Here is a 20,047-nt window from a genome sequence, read left to right as displayed (position 1 = left end):
CCAGGTCATACTGTACAGTTTGGACTTCAAAAAACAGCACATGTCCATTCTCCGGTGGTTGACAAAATACAGATAGGTCATGGACTAGAGAAATATAATAAAAAGGGATACAAAATACAGAGTGGTTACGGATTTTAATACAGATGCATCACGGATGCTAATAATTTATGGATTGGTCACAGACATTTCAGTATATTACAGATTGGTAATCGATTTCATACGGATGATGCATCATGGATAAAAATTTAAGAAGTCTAAAAAACAAATGTTTGGATTGCCAAAGTTCATAATTAAAATGCCTTACCTGCATTTACTGTATATGCAGGGTGCGATTTGTCAAAAAACCAGAAGGGGGGATGTTTTTTTTTTTTTTTAATCATGAAACGTCACAAAATTAAGGTAACAATAGGCTAACAGCTCAATAACATCCGATGATATCAAATGAATAACACTAAATGAAAATGAACACTAAACCAGAGATAGTAAATTCATCTTCCTATCTCTCTGACTAAATACACGAACACTAACACAACAAAGTTCGCATTGCTTGTCGCGTTGCTGTGATGTTTCTCTCCCTCCGGATTAAATGGACAGTGACTCGAAAATCACTAAAATACATGAATACTAAATGAACAGTTTGCTCTGATGGCGCAGTTCACATTGTGCGCAGCTTTCCGATTTAAACTGTTTTTTTCTCATCCTTATACTTCCTGTTTCATGGACTGTAACGGATTTGCTTATTTAGTAATTTTAATACAGAATTTACTTTGAAATTATAATCAGACACTCCAACGCCCCCCCTTAAAAAAAAAAATAAAATAGGCCGTGAAAAAGGCGGCATCCGCCAAAAGGCGCGCTGTTTGTATCCCTGCATAGAACGCAAAGATATTGTTATTATCTACAATGTATCTATTTGCTGCGGACGTTCGTGAACATCAAAGCTGCCACTTCGGGTCATTTTGAAAGTGAGTGCAATGTAGACCATAGAAAACTGTGTCACAACATGCCTGTCATGTCAACTTTTTTTTTTTTGGTTTGTTTGTTTTATTGACGGGGTTGTCCCCGAGGATTTTTTTTTCAGCAGAGATAAAAACTAGAGGGGGGGATGATCCCCACCATCCCCCCCAGCAAATCGCACCCAGTGTATATGTTTACTTTATTCATTTACTATTGATATTTCACGGAAAATCACATATCCATGAATAAAAGATCTGTGCTTTGTATTTTCCATGAATCCATATTCTGTGACTTCATGATGCAACAAGGATGTAGAAAGATCTCATCTCATCTCATTATCTCTAGCCGCTTTATCCTTCTACAGCATCGCAGGCAAGCTGGAGCCTATTCCAGCTGACTGCAGGCGAAAGGCAGGGTACACCCTGGACAAGTCGCCAGGTCATCACAGGGCTGACACAGACGCATGCAACCATTCACACTCACACCTATGGTCAATTTGGAGTCACCAGTTAACCTAACCTGCATGTCTTTGGACTGTGGGGGAAACCAGAGCACCTGGAGGAAACCCACGTGGACACGGGGAGAACATGCAAACTCCGCACAGAAAGGCCCTCGTCGGCCACGGGGCTCAAACCCGGACCTTCTTGCTGTGAGGTGACAACGCTAACCACTACACCACCGTGCCGCCCGGATGTAGAAAGATGCCTGAGAAAAATAGCATGTGCTCAGACATCACGTAAACAATTACCTGATTGGTCAGATGTTTTATTGGATCAGGCCCAGGCCGGGAAAAATCACTCCAGAAGCAATCTCACTGATACCAATAAACCCAGGCCTGGGCTATAGGTATTGTTATCTGTCTGGTGTGACCACCAGCCACATAAACTGCAGGGGACCGATTTATTTATATAGTTATCGTTATGGTGGTGTAGTGGTTAGCACTGTCGCCTCACAGCAAGAAGATTCCAGGTTCGAACCCAGCGGCCGGCGAGGACCTTTCAGTGTGGAGTTTGCATGTTCTCCCCGTGTCTGTGTGGGTTTCCTCCGGGTGCTCCAGTTTCCCCCACAATCCAAAGACATGCAGTTAGGTTGATGTGGGGCAGCCTTGGGCTGAGGTGCCCAAACCCCTGACTGCTCCCCGGGTGCTCTTGGCTGCCCACTGCTCTGGGTGTGTGCGCACGTGTTCACTGCTTCAGATGGGTTAAATGCAGAGGATGAATTTCACTGTGCTTAAAGTGTGCATGTGACGAATAAAGGTTTCTTCTTCTAGTTGTACAACCCCAATTCCAAAAAAGTTGGGACAAAGTACAAATTGTAAATAAAAACGGAATGCAATGATGTGGACGTTTAAAAATTCCATATTTTATTCAGAACAGAACATAGATGACATATCAAATGTTTAAACTGAGAAAATGTATCATTTAAAGAGAAAAATTTGGTGATTTTAAATTTCATGACAACACCACATCTCAAAAAAGTTGGGACAAGTCCATGTTTACCACTGTGAGACATCCCCTTTTCTCTTTACAACAGTCTGTAAACGTCTGGGGACTGAGGAGACAAGTTACTCAAGTTTAGGGATAGGAATGTTAACCCATTCTTGTCTAATGTAGGATTCTAGTTGCTCAACTGTCTTAGGTCTTTTTTGTTGTATCTTCCGTTTTATGATGCGCCAAATGTTTTCAAATGTAATCTAGACTGCAGGCTGGCCAGTTCAGTACCCAGACCCTTCTTCTACGCAGCCATGATGCTGTAATTGATGCAGTATGTGGTTTGGCATTGTCATGTTGGAAAATGCAAGGTCTTCCCTGAAAGAGACGTCATCTGGATGGGAGCATATGTTGCTCTAGAACCTGGATATACCTTTCAGCATTGATGGTGTCTTTCCAGATGTGTAAGCTGCCCATGCCACATGGACTAATGCAACCCCATACCATCAGAGATGCAGGCTTCTGAACTGAGCGCTGATAACAACTTGGGTCGTCCTTCTCCTCTTTAGTCCGAATGACACGGCGTCCCTGATTTCCATAAAGAACTTCAAATTTTGATTCGTCTGACCACAGAACAGTTTTCCACTTTGCCACAGTCCATTTTAAATGAGCCTTGGCCCAGAGAAGACGTCTGCGCTTCTGGATCATGTTTAGATACGGCTTCTTCTTTGAACTATAGAGTTTTAGCTGGCAACGGTGGATGGCACGGTGAATTGTGTTCACAGATAATGTTCTCTGGAAAAATTCCTGAGCCCATTTTGTGATTTCCAATACAGAAGCATGCCTGTATGTGATGCAGTGCCATCTAAGGGCCCGAAGATCACGGGCACCCAGTATGGTTTTCCGGCCTTGACCCTTACGCAGAGAGATTCTTCCAGATTCTCGGAATCTTTTGATGATATTATGCACTGTAGATGATGGTATGTTCAAACTCTTTGCAATTTTACACTGTTGAACTCCTTTCTGATATTGCTCCACTATTTGTCAGCGCAGAATTAGGGGGATTGGTGATCCTCTTCCCATCTTTTACTTCTGAGAGCCGCTGCCACTCCAAGATGCTCTTTTTATACCCAGTCATGTTAATGACCTATTGCCAATTGACCTAATGAGTTGCAATTTGGTCCTCCAGCTGTTCCTTTTTTTGTACCTTTAACTTTTCCAGCCTCTTATTGCCCCTGTCCTAACTTTGAGATGTGTTGCTGTCATGAAATTTCAAATGAGCCAATATTTGGCATGAAATTTCAAAATGTCTCACTTTCGACATTTGATATGTTGTCTATGTTCTATTGTGAATACAATGTCAGTTTTTGAGATTTGTAAATTATTGCATTCCGTTTTTATTTAAAATTTGTACTTTGTCCCAACTTTTTTGGAATCGGGGTTGTAGTTATAGTTATTGGTATTGTGGGACCGGGCCTTTAATCTTTATACAAATAGAAAGAAGTTACAACACAAAGTTCGCCAGATGATATTTAAAATATGAGTCACACATTTTGTGTCCTAGTGCACCAAGTATGGCGAACTACATTATATTCTACATTGCGATTTGGATCCATGGGATTGACATGACAAGTACTGTATAAGTGACAAGAACACATTGTGGGTAAGTAAATATGTCAAACTTGGTGGGTGGGTATATCAATATACATCAATATCAAAATTGGTGTTTCAGAGCTTTTCATACCAGACCCTTGGTATTATGGCATCAGTATGATAATATATCCAGAAAAGGCTTGGGTTTTTTCCATTTCACGTTTAGAATTTGTCACTTTCAGGAAATTTATTTTAAAAATTCATCCTGTACTAGTCTTGTGTTTGTCCAATTAAATGCGCTCTAGAACATACATGTCCCACCCCAGAGGCAGGTCTTGCACTACAAACATAGTTCCTTGGTGCATTTTTGGTTGTGCATCTTCTAGCACACAAGTCCCTTTTCCACCCATCCCTTGGCTCAGAAAAAAAGGGTTAGAGTTTATTAATTTTAAAAAGAATAGAATGAGAGTTGGCGGTTAAGTGATAGGCACATTTGCCAATTTGAGGATGCTCAATGCCAGAATGTTGCTGGCTCAGTTCTGCTCAAGAATGCAATTCCTTCTATAGACCTTTGCAGCTTCTCCATTAGAAAGACTAAGTACCATCATTTCATCAAGCAGTGTAATATGAAATGCACAAGCACGTTGTCACAAAAAGGCAGATAACACAAATCCAGATGTTTACAGATGTCGTCCTCTGGTATACCAATTCATGAAGCTCACTGCTTGTTTTTGCTGAAGAACAGACCATGGGGGAAGCCATGGCCTGATGGTTACAGAACCAGCTTTGGGACCAAAAGGTCACCAATTTGATTCCCGGGACCAGCAGGAATGGCTGAGGTGCCCTTGAGTAAGGCACCTAACCCCCAACTGCTCCCCAGGCTGCTCTGGGTATGTTGTATGTTGCTCTGGATAAGAGTGTCTACTAAATGCCATTAACGTAATGCTGCATGTGCATGACCGTGTACCATTCATTCGCAACAAGAACAGTTTCAGAACTTTTTGATAATACCTCATATAAGCCTACCATTCAGACTGTGGACCTCAGCAGCATAACTCCAAAAGCACATGGCATCTTTAGGACAACTACTTCCTTGTGGGTTAAAGTAGCAGAGAAAAATCCTACAGAGTTGAAAAAAGGCTTCTTATTCTTTCTTCATATTTAGCAAGTTCACTAAATGACGGTCAAGTTTGATTAGATTCGCTGGGAGTATGGTGCATCTCAAATGCTACTGGCTGGAAATATGTCATAGATCAGGGCTCTCAAATAATTTCTTTACTTTAAAAGCTCTTAGGTCTCGTTTTTAAGACATTTAAAAAGAAAAATAAATTTTGGCAGGCAGTCATTATACTGAAAACTGCTGTAGAAAATCAATTTCAGAGAGAAATTAATCAGGCTGACCAATCAGTGGTCTCAACTATTACTAGTTCCACCCACATGTCCCTGTTCAATACACTAGGTACCCTGACAGAAAGGGTAACCAAATTCAGTGCAGGTACTGGGGGGATGTCACTTAGCACTGGATACAACAACAGTAGGCGCTTTCCGATCGGAGGAACTTTTTCATAGTTCTTAAAACTGCTGGAGGAAGTTCCCATTTTTACTGCATCCGCACTTCAGGAACTGAGAACGATCGTACTTCAGGGTAGGTACTCTCCCAGCACAAGCGGAACCATGAGTGACGCGAGCGTCCATTGGTTGGTCAAACACGAGCCAACGCAGCACCGACAACCAGCATTTTTAAAAATCCATATAAAATGTTGCCATGTAAACAACAACTAATGTTAGAATTTAAAAAATGAAGGGGAAAAAAAAACTTGGAAAAATTAACCAACAAAGCAGGGCTCCCGCTGGCACTCATCATGCTCATCATTAACAAACAATCCATCAGTGACAAAGAGAAAATTACTAGCAGTTGTCACAGTGACAAATGTATTTGTCATATTTATCATTATCACAAGCCATCTTTTATAGAAATCTCTCCACAAATCCCTCCGTTTGCTGAAATCCAACCCTAGTGAAGAGATGGCAGGAAGCCAGAATGTAAACAATGAGCACGTGCTTGTGGCCAATTAAAAAAAACGACTACACATAATGACCAAATGGGCGCCAAGCTTTTGACCAATCGCAGTGCGTCTTAATCAGCCTGGTGTGGTGGTGTAATCATCTTTGCGTGAATCAAACAATGGCACAGTCTAAGCTGATGAAGTATTTTGGGCAGGTTTCTTCAAGCACTGAAGATGATTTAAGGGCTGAAACAGCCACAGAGGAGGCACACTCAAAGCCCCTACTGTCTCCAAGCACACCGGACAGTGTCCGTAATAAATAAATAAATAAAAAGCCAGTGTTAACGTGCTCTCAGCCTGCAAGCAACTGAAGGGATCTGTTTTTCAGGGGGCGTGGCGTGTTGAGTAGTTGTGGCGAACGCATGATGAAAAACATGGCGTCATTCTGTGTTCGGTTTGTAAATCAACAGGAAAATCAAATTCCTTCACTGTTGGTTGTTCCAAGATTCTTCTTGACTCTATTCAATTGTAAGTAAAGGGTAAAGGGCGTCCTAATACCTCTTTTGAATAATTCCATTCTAAAATAACCTTCAGTAAGCTCAAACTAAAGAGGTTTATTTTAGCTTGATGGTGCACAGGGCACTCAAAATCAACCCTCTCTTATTAGAGGCTGGAGTGGAGCCTAAATTTTATATGTAATGGAGAGGCCTAGCTGTATCTGTACAAATATTTGAATTGTGCCAGTTTGGTTGGTATAAACCTGTATTAAGTCCACTTTGATAAGTCAGTAACTAAGAAAAAATACAAAGTAAAGAAAAAAGAAAAAGTGAAGAATACTTATTTGACTTGATTTTTCAAGGAAAAGAGTGGAGAATACTTTTCAGAACCCAGGGGAAACACTGGAGAAATCCAGGCTTTATTGAACCTCCATGCAACAAAGGAAATACAGCACGTTTTTGATGCAACTAAGCGAAATATAAAAATCTTTGCTCACATTTCCTGTTAACATCATGCTAGCAAGCCAGCTTACATCACTTCATTGTTCCTATTAGTGGTGCAAATGCAAACAGAAAAAAGCCTTTGAAGGTATGTAGTTCTTGGGGGAGCTCCCCAGTGTGTAGTTCCTCTCAATAAGTCCCTAGATCTGTTTGGTCCAAAAACATCTAATGATCCATGAGCTTGGTTCAGAGTTAATTCACTGAGCCATGCTATGTAGTCTGCTTTAAAAGTGCTGTAAGAATGTCTTTTTCATCTTTAAGCCAACAGAGAAAAACTGACAGCCAATAAGAATAGCTCTTCAGAGGCTTTACCCCATGGGATTTTGGAATATCAGTCATCCAGAGTCAGAGAGTCTGCCTACGAGTATGATACACTGTGTATTAGGAGGCTAATCTTCAAAACCACTCTGCATCTCTCTGTATACATCTCTTCCTTTCTCTACACTTCCTTCCTTCCTTCCCATGTTCTCGAGACAACCCTTTGAGGCCGTAAAGCAAGCTAATCTCCCTCTCTGCTTCCTTGACAAACCAAAGTGGTTTCTTTCAGAATCTCAGATGTCATAAACCACCACCACAACTTGAAAATAAAGGCTGATAAAGAGAAAGAGCCAGAGAGTGAGAAAATCGAGAAAAGATTTAGCACCATGCCTTAAAACAATTGGCACTTTGAAAGTGCTGCAAGCATCAGAATCCTACAGAATTAAGCACTTGCTTCAGTTGCAAGCCTTATATGCAACTTTCTCCTAAAACAGCAGACAGGAACATCAATCTGTACTGCCATAACTCTCGGAAAACCTACAACCAGAATGACTCATAATGACACCAGAGTTTTGCAACTAAACCACACCACGTTTCAGAGCCTTGAGCAAAGTTGACTGCCTGCCAGCTCTAAGTTGCAAGAGCTGACAATTTTTTATCTACTTACCATAATAAATGTCTAATTGGCTAATCGCCAACTATGAAGCAAGGTACATATTACGCTAAATAAATGACTCACTTTGTCAAGAGCTACTAGGAACTTTCTTCAGCTTCGTTAATCACCACAGTGGAAGAACTGACTGCAGGCATACGTTCCTTTATTATAGCCATACACAGAGGAATCAATGACAGAAGTTATCTAGAGTTATAATTTGCTTTAAAGTAACCTGACTAAACATTTTATTTTTAAACTAGTGGTTAAAAAAATTACACAACATCCCCCTCACCCCAATAGTCAATCCAATGATGTCTGGCTTCTTTAGTTTTACTCTGAAGCTATGAGGCTGCCATTACAAGCAATGGACATCTGTTTCACCCAAAATCATTCCAGTAAATGTGTGCCTCAAACTGCATCCAGGTTCTTCACTATAAGGTATTAGGCAGAGACCCGTCCACCCGTAAATTTGACGGGCGATTGCCGATTTCAACGGGCAAGTATACACACAGACGGATACTGAAACGGACGATAATGCCGAAAATTTTCGCACATGAATACTCCCACATGTCATCCGATAAATCCAGTTATGTTCCGCCCACACACGGACTGGCCATCGGGAGTAGCGGGAGTTTTCCCGGTGGGCTGGTGGTTTAGCGTGGGCCGGCGGAGAAAAAAAAAAAAAAAAACAGTTGCGCGCTGGCCTTTAATATGATAAGCAATGTTAACAGTTTCTTTAACAAACTGTTAACATTGCTTATTACAGTTGCGCGCTGGCCTTTAATATGATAAGCAATGTTAACAGTTTGTTAAAGAAACTGTTAACATTGCTTATCATATTAAAGGCCAGCGCGCAACTGTTTTTTTTTTTTTTCTCCGCTGGCCCACACTGAACCACCGGCCCACTGGGAAAACTCCTGCTACTCCCGATGGCCAGTCCGTGTGTGGTTCCGCCATCATTTACAAATCGTAAGAAACACAGTTTAATACGAAAAATACTGAAAACTTGAAATGAAAAATCAGAATATTTCATCGTTTCCGCCATTTTGGCCCGCACTGAATCTTGTAACATGCGGACTGAATAAATCGCGAATTCTGATTGGTCGAAAATTGCCAAACACCCTGCGTTGTAGTTTCCTCTTTCTTGGCGGGAGAACCGCATTTTTTTTTGCTGACTCACTCTTCTGGATCAAGATGAATCCTAACAAACGCCCCAAATTGAATGTGACAAAAACTGATTCGTTTTTCCACAAAAAGACAGAAAAGGTATGTGTGATACATTGATTAACAAGGGGGTTTCATTGGGGTATGGTAAAATAGAATACTGTTTTTTTTTTTTTTTTTATTAAATACTGTAACTAGATCAAAAGATTATATACAATTCATTGTTGTTTATTTTCTTTTCACTTTTGTTACCAAATCAAACACCATACATACATCTGATACATTCAGGAGTGAAACTGAAAAAAATACAAAGTAAAAATATGCAATATTTCTGATCAAAAATTACACGCCATTTCACCCTGAAAATGTCCTAGAATGCAGGAAATGAAGTCTAAATTTCAAAAATTTTCTGGGGGGGCATGCCCCCAGACCCCCCTAGAGGGACTTCGCGCCTGCGGCGCTCGTCTTCGCACCTGCGGCGCTTATCAGGATTATATAAAATATTATTTTTGACTGGTAAATTTCTTTTTCTGCCTAATACCCTACTTCACTAACGGACTAGGAATAGTGATGTACCTTTTGCCTAATTTTAATATTCAAATATCCATAAGAGCTAATGAAAGGATATTTGGTTAACCACTAGAAGAGGGGGGTGGCACGGTGGTGTAGTGGTTAGCACTGTCGCCTCACAGCAAGAAGGTTCTGGGTTCGAGCCCAGTGGCTGATGGGAGGCCTTTCTGTGTGGAGTTTGCATGTTCTCCCCATGTCTGCGTGGGTTTCCTCCAGGTGCTCCAGTTCCCCCCCACCCCACAGTCCAAAGACATGCAGGTTAGGCTAATTGGTGGCTCTAAATTGACCGTAGGTGTGAATGTGAGTGTTTGTCTGTCTCTATGTGTCAGCCCTGCGATGACCTGGTGACTTGTCCAGGGTGTACCCCGCCTCTCGCCAATAGATTAGATGAGATAAAACTTTATTGATCCCTTTGGGCGGGTTCCCTCAGGGAAATTAAGATTCCAGCAGCATCATTACAGATAAGCAGAGAAAAAAAATAGAGAAAAACTTCTAGATAAATTAAAATAAATTAAGTATACAGTCAGCCGGGATAGGCTCCAGCTTGCCTGCGACCCTGCACAGGATAAGCAGTTATGGATGGATGGATCGAAGAGGGAAAAGAGTGTCTTTAATGTGATCAAGTATCATTGTGCCATTGCAGTTGAACTTTCCTCCTGATGATGACACTCGTTTTTTGTTTTGATAGAGAAATTATGAATAGAAATAATATAACACGCGCAGCAAAGGTTTATTAAATATAAGCCTTTAAGTCCTATTGTATCAGAACAGATTCTGGCTTGAAATTGGAAAATTTAAATTTTTGCAAACTTTTAACATCAGCTAAAATTCAAATCATTACATCTGTCCAGTGGCAGATTTAGGCATGGGTGACATGGGCAGCCGCCCAGGGTGGCATCTTGCTGGGGGCAGCATGGGACACTGACCCCCCCCAAAAAAAAAAAAAAACAGAATTTTGAGATTTGCCAATCGACTTTCTGTTGCTTATTTGCATGTCAAGTCAATGAGATCATGTCACTGTGTGGGTCAATTATCCTGTCAGAGTGGCAACCTGATTCTAGCTTGTGAGCCAGGCAGATGGGTTACTTCCTGGTCTCCCACTCCGAAGTACAAGATGGGGGAGGGAGGGGTTGGAGGTAGGTTGACCTATGACCTGAGGTCTCCCCACTGGAAGCCGGAGTTAGGGGGAGCAGGGAAAATAGTGCACCTAGTATTAATGCAGAGTAAAAACAGACACACTCCGAAATGCTACCATATGAAACAATGCATTCATAATACTGTGAATATATACTGCAGTTTCACATACCCCTTTTCCACCAAATCAGTTCCAGGGCTGGTTCGGGGCCAGTGCTGGTGCTGGTTCACAACTCATTCAACTTGCGAACCAGCTGAGAACCAGTTTGCTTTTCCATAGCTTGGGGTGCTAAGGGGAGCCATGTCATTATGTCACTGTATATGTCAGTTACATCGCTGCGTTTGCATAAACCTTGGCACGAACATCGAAGCAACAACAACAACACGGAGAAGAAGAAGCAGCAGCAGCAGCAACAACAACAACAATAATGGATGACTGCTGCTTTACTGCATCCATGATATCTCGTTGCTTATTTAAAAATGGCGACCTTTCGTGGTCTTGCTATACATCGCCCCTCCGCTGATGTAAGCGGTTCTTTCCTCTGGCCCAGCAAAGAGCTGGTGCTAGCCTGGAACCATTTTTTCTGGCCCCAGAGCCAGTTCTTTGTCAGTGGAAACAGAAAACCCGGTTCCAAACTAAGCACTGGCCCCGAACCAGCCCTGGAACTGATTTGATGGAAAAGGGGCAACAGACATATTGTTGCTTTTTTTTAAAAATAATATAAAACCGGGCGGCACGGGGGTGTAGTGGTTAGCGCTGTCGCCTCACAGCAAGAAGATCCCGGTTTGAGCCCCGTGGCTGGCGAGGGCCTTTCTGTGCGAAGTCTGCATGTTCTCCCCGTGTCAGCGTGGGTTTCCTCCGGGTGCTCCGGTTTCCCCCACAGTCCAAAGACATGCAGGTTAGGTTAACTGGTGACTCTAAATTGACCGTAGATGTGAATGTGGGTGTGAATGGTTGTCTGTGTCTATGCGTCAGCCCTGTGATGACCTGGCGACTTGTCCAGGGTGTACCCCGCCTTTCGCCCGTAGTCAGCTGGGATAGGCTCCAGCTTGCCTGCGACCCTGTAGAACAGGATAAAGCGGCTAGAGATAATGAGATGAGAGATATAAAACCAGTCTGCACACAACCAATGGGATGAGTGCAGAACTGGAGGTTCACTCAGGATGTCATACAAGCTAGAACTGCTACTGCATCGCTCACCAAAAATAAAAAAATAAATTAGCAGTAAAAATCCTTATATGGTCACAGCAGTAATGCAATACAATAATCTGATGATCAGTACACATATTTGTATGTTCACTAACCCAGTGAATAGAAGTACAAAGGTTATAACTTGTACCTTTAAATCTATAACATTGATTATACAGCTTGCTGTATTGCGAAAGTAAACATGCATCACTCATCATAGTTATCTTGCAAGCTTGTTACTAATAAAAGGCAAACATCCATTATTTTCCCCCCACTTTATAGCTCAAATGCACAGAGGTAAAAAATGGCGCAATTCTTAGTTCTGTCTTCCCATTTCCAACTCCAAGGCAGTGGTGTCGTTAGGTCTCACCACTCAGGGCTATTGCCCCTTGTATTTTGAGCCTAGTCCTGAGTATTTTCACCCTCAAAAAAGTAAGAGATTAATAGAAAACAACTGACTGAAACAGATCGGAACTTGACTTGCAACATCCAAAGATGGCAGGGAGAGGGGACATAATTGAGTGCTGCACAGTGCACATACAAAATTTTGGTAACTGCCAACAAAGGAAGAACATTCAGAACTGGTTGGAGAGGACTTCCAAAAAAAAAAACCACAATCCATTGTTGGATTTTTCACGATGAAAACAGATCGTAAGATTGTAAGTCAGTCATCAACCGTGGGTATATATAGAGAATGTATCAACAATGTAAACTATCGAATTATGTTGATGCACAAAAACTGCTCCATGTAGCTTGGTTATGTTGAATTTACAGCGTAGGGTCTTGTATGTGCCAGGCAAGCTCAAAAGTTTGAGTAGTTTAATGAATATCTACAGCGGTAGTCTATTTGCCCTGACTAAGTTTATTTAACAGGTCAACAACAATCTGTGTTCATGTAGACACCAATAGTTGCCCTGACATAATTTAATCATATGTTTTAATGTTACATGTAGCGCACGCAGAACCAGCCAGCCGACCATCCCATAGCCAGCCTTTGGCATATTAGTCACATATAGGGATAAAATAGTATTTTCGTTTTGCTACACAGTATTAATGCCAACATAAATTTGTTTTGTCCAGACACCACAAATGAGCTGCTGCAGTCAACTAAGCCTGGATGCATTGCAGAAAATGGTATGTGTGCACGCATGTGTGAAAGAAATTTGGAATGCATTTATACGATCATAGTCTTGTGAGATGGGATGTCCTCTGGGATTTTGGGATGTAGCTTAGAATTTGTCTTTGTGGTCCTAAATGAGAGATGATGTAGGTAAGTGAGAAATTACATATTTTTATTAAATTGATGATAAATTTTATTAGTGATATTTAACAGTCAACTGGCACACGGATCAGTTTCCTGAGACATTATGGGTGTTGATAACTTATCATTAAGTAATCAGAAACTGAATTGAACTACAGAAATTTATAAGGGGCAGTGCAAAAATCAGTCATAAAGATGACATAACTTTTGAATGCATGTAGGTGAAATAATATTTCTTGTAAAGTTATATATAACCTCACCAACCTATCTATACCAATCTCCCTTAAAAAATACAAGCCCCAGGAAAATTTGACTTATCCCCTGGTCTTTTCAATAGCGAAAAACGTCCCTGCTCCAAAGTATCTATCATCTCTCTTTTGCCCCACAAGTTTCATGTCTGCCTACTTGCACCAACCCAAAAACAACCCACTCCCAAGATTGAGTCCAATGTATACCTCTAAATTGGACACCACAACAGTGCTACTATCTGCAGCAAAACATTTCCAAACTCGCCTTTTCTTTTTCAGATTTTCTCAAGGACTTCACGTGGGTGTAGGGCATAATGAATACCAGACCATATTCTAATACCAAATACCTCAAACAGTTAACCTGTTAGAATATTACTAGAACACTGTGAATGAATGATAATGTAGTTCGACTTTACACTGCTGTTTTACATCTTTTAATGCAAGTGCCTAAAAGGTCATGTATTAAATGACTGTATTTTGGGTGAGGCTTGGATACTCACAGCCTACAGAATGTCTAATATCTTTTGTACACTTAGCTGGCCACTAACTCCCAAATATTGAAGTTTGCAGAATGGTTTGCTGACCGCAATTCTGTGCATGTACACTGGGCACCATTTATCAAGCTGGATACAAACAAATTGTTTGCACGAGCATTTACACAAGAAACGTGGTATCCATGACAATCCAGTTAGCTCTGAAAAATGTTCATATCCTTTGAGAGCTCCTGAGACTGTGTACACCTACATATGTGTACTCAGTAATATGAACCTTGATTGATAGGCTTCAAATCAAGTTACAAGTGCCTGAATTTTTTTTTATATGGATTATGTTGTCAGGCTTAATTTCATTTAATATGAATTTAATGAAAGCTTCAGGAAACCCAGTCATTTTGTATTCAGAACCTGAAAGAAAGTAATCCAAAACATCCATATCCATGAAGGCAAATAAGACTGGCTATTCGATGAAGACAGAAGATATACTAGAGAATAAAAGGAGAACGAGTAAGTGTGTGCCCGTGTTAGCTAAAGAGATGCCATGGCTGAGCTGCATTACTAGAATATTTAGTGCTGTTTGTCATTTTGGCATTTTCACCTCACTGTAAGCTTTGCCTTTTATGGAGTTTTGTGTCAATATAAATCAGCCGTGCCATGAACATGCTTGGCAGTGACCTTGTGTTTGGCATTTCTCAATATAGGTGCATGAGTAAGAAAAAAATATGATATTTTTACCAAAACAAGTAAAGGTGACAGGAATTTCTAGTTCAGTTTGCCTATGGAAACATTTACACACAACTTCAATAATGATTAAAGGTAGACTGCGTTTCAGATTTTTTAAGTGTAGGTCATAAAAAGAACACCAAATTATTTTTGTTTGGTGGACCGAAAGCTACTGGACTTGAAATCATAGACTTCCAATTTTATTAGTTTTTTTTTAATAGAACAATTAATGAATTTAGGGCCACGTGGCCCTAAATTCTCTATTTTTTCCTGCTTCACCATGACCTAATTCAAGATACTACGTCATGCATCACATGGTGGGCTTTCCCTGTTCACGCAAGGCATTGTGGGATACAAATTTGAAACAGGAGAGAAAAATGGAGGACGTGAGTGTGTGAACGAAACGTGAAAGACTGACTACAGTAATGGAAAGCGTGAAGAAAAGATGCTATGTTGCGAAGGAAAGAAAATGTAGGACCAAACTAATAAATAAATACTGGCAGTCAGCGAACACCTCTGTGTGATCAGCTGTTCGTTTAGTGACAAAATGATATAACTGTCAGTGCACGGTCAAGGTAAACCTGCGTATGTGCACACGGGCTTCCTCTGTCTGCTTGACTGTGCGAAGCGAGCGATTTCATGCACATTACTTGCTCGGGAATTCCCTCAAATTAAATAACTTCCCAGCCACAGAATGGCCTGATATTTTGTGAGATATTACAGAAATAGACATAGCTCACAATGACCAAATTTCATAGGGAACTAAATTTCACCGACTTTATTGAAATCAAAAGGCCGTCTAGCTTTAATAAAACAACTAGAATTCTGCTAACAAGTCAAGTTCTTCTTGTTACTAATTTACAAGCCTCAAATTCCCTTAAAATATCCTTCAAAAAGGAAGGACACTATTAAAGAAAAACTCTCTCAGACATTTGACCTTGCTGTGACCTTGAGCCTGTTTGAAGCAATTCCAAAATCAGTTCAACTCCTGGTTATAATAATTAATCATGCAAACATTCAACCACTGCTTTTTGAGATATCATGCTCACAGGAAACGTGATTGGTTGTTTGCACTGCCAGTCAAATGACTTCTTCCTGAGAAAGTAGGCAGTGCTTGGCCATGTTTGGTGATGAAATGTACCAGGCTCTTTAGTAGAAACTAGAAGAGAGTAGAGTAGGAGAAACTTCCAGTACATAGCGACACTAGCATAAAGGCAAAACTAAAGATACAAGCACACAGAGCAATATCAGCGAGTATGTTACAAAAAGAGTGCAAAAAGATGCTGTCAACTGCACCAAGCAAAGTGTAGACCCTGGAGAAAGGAAGCATCCACGTCTTAGTGCTCAGATAACTGAATTGCTCTCACATGTAACCAGTATGTGTACGGATGCATCCGTAGTATTTTCTAACAGTACTACAATTCTGTTCTGCAAATATTCATAGCTGAAATGTATATAAAGAAACATTTTATGTTCATTTACCTGCATTTATATCCAAAAAGACTCACAAATGAGGCAGAATCCAATGCAAGAATTTAGCAGTCAAGTTAGTCTCCAGCAGTCCCGGGATTTGAAACAAGAACCTTCTAGAACCTTTAAGATAGCCTTATTCCTGTTTTTCACCTGTTAGGATTCTACTGCAGTTTTTTTTCTATATAGACAGTCTTTGTCAATCATAGTACTATGTCACAGACACTAACGTCTACCAACAAACACTACACACACCTACGCAGTAATAACATGCGCTGCCTGCACAAGGTACACATACTGCATTCAGATTGAAGGGAAGACTGTTGAAAGTAGGACTCAGTCTACAGTCTATCTCTGGATCAGAGGATCGTATTACTGCGGGGGAGAGAGTGTGAGAGAGAGAGAGAGAGACACAAAAGCTGCTTTCAAAGAGGAGAAAAAGAAGAAAGGACATACTAATCTGTACCTCTATACAGTGCCAATTCCAGATTGCTTTCTTTTTTTCCTTCTTTAGTTAGTTCCTCCTTTTCTTCCTTATTCTTTCCTGGCTGCTTGAGCTCCTTGACAAGCACCCTGACAACTGAATGAAACTCTGGACTAACCTGCAGAGATGCCGAGTCAAAGCGATTTGCCACTGGTAAACTTTGAACTTTCCTACCTTTGTTTGTTTGTGTGCGCGCCCGCGCGCGCGTGTGTGTGTGTGGTGTGTCAGTCAGTGTGTGCACGCTCCTCCCACTCCCCTTCACTCTCCAGCAAGCATGCCTTGGCAGGTTTGTGTCTCGCCGTAGGATCAAAGGCTCCTCTTTCACCTCTCCTCTCTTCCTTCTCTCTCTTTCTTGATATTCTCTCTCTACTTCACTTTTCATTGTTGCTGACTTTGCCAGAACAGAAAAGAAACCTTCATCCCTTCCTCTGGGGGCACACACACCCTTCCAAGATGCTGAAATGAACTGCCTGCCATGTTCTTTCCCCTTCCTACTTTCTTTACTTTCTGACCTGCATGTAAAATATGAGTAGCGCCGTAAGTGAAAAAAGGAAAGAAAAACAAACTGCATTTCAAGATTATTCCAACTCTGGTGCAGGAGCATCAAGGGCATTTTCACAAGCAGTCTCTGATTACAAACTGAATTAATTAAGCTTATGTCTGTTTCACTATGGCACAAAGCCATACAACAACTTCACCAAAGTGTGATGACATCCTATATATGCAATGAATAGTCGATAATACTATTATTTTCAGTGTATAAGTACAATGAACATCAGTTTGCATCTCTAAATATATGCAAGTTTGGAAGGCAGGTTAGTAATTATACTACAGTGACTTTATTTTGCCTTTCTGGAGAATTCAACTCCACCAAATTATCCCAGACCCGCTACATGTTTTGGAGAAGAGAACAAAAAAAAAAAAGAACTGAAAAGAAAGAAAGAAGGAAAAAGTCTGATTTGGCAGGGTGGAGTATGTAGTAGTCACCTTAAACATCTACAGGTGCATGACAAGACAGCAAACACAGCAAGAGTACAAAGTCTAACTCCAACATTCAGCTGATAAATTACTCAGCAGCCTTTCTTTGCATGTGTATGTGTGAGAGACGCAGAAAGATGAAGCTAATGGTAAACATTAGCTCGCTTTGCTAATGCACCGTGGTATAATCAAGCATTCCTATCAGGCAGCAAAATGGGCCTTTGTCATTCAAGATACTTCAGTACTCATTAGCCCATTAGCACAATGACTGACAGCTCATCTCACATTCCTCTTATCTACACAGACAACCAGCATTGCTTGAATGAACACACACACACACACACACACACACACACACACGTGGAGCTTCCTAATGCCGCTTTTCCACTACAAACGCGGCTGAGCCGTGCCGTGCTGAGTCGGGCTGAGTCGAGCTGAGCGGGGCTGTTGGAGTTGCATTTCGACTACAACCGCGCTGAACCGTGCTGGCTGGAAGTGGGTGGAGTTAGCGAAAGTGGGTGGATGTCACGTGATGTCGTTAAGCAGCGCAAACAGTGACATCAGTGACAGTGGCGGAACAAGTCAGAGCCGGGCCGGGGGCAGGGCAAATGACCGGGCCCTTTATTAAAGCTTATCATAACATCATTTTAGGCTACAAAATGTCCGCAACTGCGGTGTTTACCAATTTCAACACTACCGGGTGCAACTATGTTATTTAGTACATCAAGTCCTTCAAATGAACATGTAACTCAGAAACAAAAAACATTAGGATACTGTACATGGCTCATAATAAAACATCAATAGCCTATACTGCGCACATTATTTGAAGGGCATACGAATGAGCGCTCAGAGGTTGCAACGGTGACAGGAAGAGTCAGAAATAAAAAGAGGGCGGTGCAAACCTCACTGAATGCACTGTGTTTACCAATTTCAACACTCCGGGGTGCAACTATGTTATTTTGTACATTAAGTCCTTCAAACGAACATGTAACTCAGAAACAAAAAAACATTAGGCGACATACTGTACATGGCTCATAATAAAACATCAATAGCCTACTGCGCGCATTATTTGAAGGGCATACGACAAGCCTTGCGCTCCGCGAACTCGTCCACGATGCTCTGTATGTCACTGATTCAGTGAGCTTTTAAGCAGTAGTCTCACGACCCGAATAGTAAACAATAAGCATGGAGGACATGGAGTCGTTAGTGTTGCTGGTCTTGGTGCTGTGGCTTGTTGTCACCGACAACGCCCACAGATACTGGCAAGAGCGTATAGATGAGGCGAGGCGCATAAGGCTTCAGAAATTCTCGTAATTCGTAATTCTTCTTCTTCCGGGTTTGCGGTGTTTACAGATCCCAGCGCACTCGCGGGGCGTGTGTGGGCATGTGAGGACACGCCTCCTCACCAATCAGTGCACAGGGGAGTGTCTGCTCACGCCCCCAGCCTCAGTCGGCACGGTTTGGCTCGCTTCAGCCCCACTCCAAAACGGTGCGAGTTTTAGGGGCTAAGCAGGGCTGAAACGAGCTGAGTCGTGCTGGTTTTTGGTAGTCGAAACGCGAGCCGTGTCGGGCTGAAGTGAGCTGAAGCGAGCTGAAGTGAGCTGAAAAAGGGTAGTGGAAAAGGGCCATAAGACTACGTTTACATTAGACCGTATCTGTCTCATTTTCTTCGCGGATGCACTGTCAGTTTACATTAAACCACCTGGAAACGCCGGGAAACGGGAATCCGCCAGCGTCCACGTATTCAATCCAGATCGTGTCAGCTCCGGTGCTGTGTAAACATTCAGAATACGCGGATACGCTGTGCTGAGCTCTAGCTGGCGTCTCATTGGACAACGTCACTGTGACATCCACCTTCCTGATTCGCTGGCGTTGGTCATGTGACGCGACTGCTGAAAAACGGCGCGGACTTCCGCCTTGTATCACCTTTCATTAAAGAGTATAAAAGTATGAAAATACTGCAAATACTGATGCAAATACTGCCCATTGTGTAGTTATGATTGTCTTTAGGCTTGCCATCCTTCCACTTGCAAGTGGTAAGTGATATGCGCTGGGACCACACACACAGCGGCTCAGTCCCGAATCACAGCTTGTTCACTTCACTCGCGTGCTCTGTGAGCTGCGCAAGGCCGGAGTACACACCCTCCAGAGGGCACTCGCTGTTCAGGGTGGAGTGATTTGGAGCGCAGGATGCCTGCGGAGCCGAGCGTATCCGTGTATTGGTATTGCTGTGTGCACGCAAATCGTGTATTGGTGTTGCTGTGTGCACACTAATCGTTTTAAAAACGTTAATCTGATGATCCGCTGATACGGTCTAATGTAAACATGGGCTTAGACAGTCATCCAGAATGCAATTCTTCATGCACTATGCCCTAACTTATAATTCTACTAGAATTTAAATGATTTGTGCATTATATCTTATACACGGACTATGT

General features: G+C 41.7%; 1 protein-coding gene across 5 annotated transcripts in view; it reads right to left on the bottom strand.

Moving 5' to 3' along the window:
- Positions 1 to 20,047, bottom strand: part of large2 (LARGE xylosyl- and glucuronyltransferase 2) — a 292,118-nt gene that overhangs the window by 145,699 nt on the left and 126,372 nt on the right. For 2 of the 5 annotated variants that reach the window (XM_060923412.1, XM_060923418.1), the window contains exon 1: positions 16,617 to 16,852. The exons of 1 other annotated variant lie outside the window; for it this stretch is intronic. The gene's annotated coding sequence lies outside the window, so the exon portion shown is untranslated. Of the gene's footprint in view, positions 1 to 16,162; positions 16,431 to 16,616; positions 16,853 to 20,047 lie in introns of those variants that run through there. 2 more of the 5 variants (XM_060923417.1, XM_060923413.1) reach the window with 2 other exon arrangements.

This window comes from Neoarius graeffei, chromosome 6 (assembly GCF_027579695.1).
Source record: "Neoarius graeffei isolate fNeoGra1 chromosome 6, fNeoGra1.pri, whole genome shotgun sequence".
Lineage (NCBI taxonomy): Eukaryota > Metazoa > Chordata > Actinopteri > Siluriformes > Ariidae > Neoarius > Neoarius graeffei.
This window is presented reverse-complemented; position numbering and strand designations above follow the sequence as displayed.